The sequence below is a fragment of the Mustela nigripes genome, chromosome 2, assembly GCF_022355385.1.
Source record: "Mustela nigripes isolate SB6536 chromosome 2, MUSNIG.SB6536, whole genome shotgun sequence".
NCBI lineage: Eukaryota > Metazoa > Chordata > Mammalia > Carnivora > Mustelidae > Mustela > Mustela nigripes.
Window position 1 is genome coordinate 218,376,263 of NC_081558.1, and position 1,656 is coordinate 218,377,918.

The window sequence follows — 1,656 nt, forward strand, 5'->3', positions numbered from 1 at the left end:
CCTGGAGGGCCCTGGTCCCTGCTCAGCTGACGACCTTCCTGGAGGGCCCTGGTCCCTGCTCAGCTGACGACCTTCCTGGAGGGCCCTGGTCCCTGCTCAGCTGACGACCTTCCTGGAAGGGCCTCATTGTACCACAAAAGTTCACTCACATTTGTAATTCTGGTCTTACAGTTCTCAGTTCGCTTCTGCTGCCGGAGACAGCCTGGGTCAGACGCGTGTGCGAGACGCACGCCGAGTTCAAAGAGTAGCAACGTGAAAGCCGCCCCGAGCACACCGCTGCGTCTCCAAGCTGCTCCGGAAGGAGCTCTGAGGCAAGGGTTCCAGGCAAGGACAAGCTCCCGCAGACACGGGTGGGGCGCGCAGGAGCCGGATGTGGTGGGAATCAGCTGCGGACGGGCCTGGGATCAAGCCAGCCGCCACCAGGGGCAGACATCTGGTCGACCCGTGGCTCAGCGCTAGCCCACCTGGGAGGCGAGGGAGCTGTGTCACTCAGGCTTGCGGGGGCCCTCTGGAAGCCCCCGGGCAGGGAGCAGGCTGTGCCCTGAGCTGCCCAGGCCTGGGGCTCTGGGTGGGCCGCACAGACGTCTGCTGCGCCACCCACCTTGAGAAACAGAACCTTCCCATTCCCATGAGCCTCTCCGTTACTGTTCGTCTCACTTTTACCCCATGTGCTTGAACACTTCTAAGTCATTCTGTTTTGCTTTTGGAGCTTTATGGAGAATTACCCTACACATCTTCCTTTTTTTTTTTTAATTTCTTTTCAGCATAACAGTATTCATTTCATTGTTTTTTGCACCACACCCGGTGCTCCACGCAATCCGTGCCCTCCCTAATACCCACCACCTTGGTGGACCCTGCACATCTTCTGCTAACTTCTCCCACAGGTTTATACTGCAGAGGCCCATCATGTTGACTCCGAGTTCGGGAGAGGAAACCGGATATGGGGCGCTGAGGGCATGGGCAGGACCAAAGTAACAGGCAGGTGAACGGAGGCAGCGACAGGAAACCACTCTGATTCCTAGCTGGAGGGGTCAGGCGAGGAGGCCACCTGCCAGGAGCCAAGACATGCTGCTGGGTGGGGCTGGGACATGGTGGGGACACACTGCCAACACGCCCCCTAGAGCAAGACTGGGGGAGAAATGCCTTGGCTTCTCGCTTCCCCCAGCATCCAGCCTCCTGCCACCACCTCCCATCGGCTGAGGCTTGCTGACAGCCTGATGACAGGAGGCTAGGAGATGTAGCTGGTGCTGGTCAGAGTCAGCGAGGGAAGGATAGGGAATGGGTCCAAGCACAAGCAGCCATATCTGTGTGGTTCATGTTTACACCCATGCAGTGTTCCAGGACTGACCATTTGGTTGGTTGTTTTTTCTCCCATAAACCTTGTTGCGCATGTCAACTCATTTGCCTGTGTTCAAGTGTTTCTCTAGACAGTGTTTCCAAACTTTCTGACCCAGGGCATGTGCGCACACACAAACACACAGAGGCCAGCAGTGCTGAAGCAACCCTATCTCTAGAGTGTGCAGTGCTTGCGAGTATTTGCCTTACTATTTCCTGTCACTGTTGTCATCACCTCATCTCCATCACCATCATCACCATCATCACCATCATCACCATCACCATCACCATCATCATCACCATCATCACCACCATCACCAT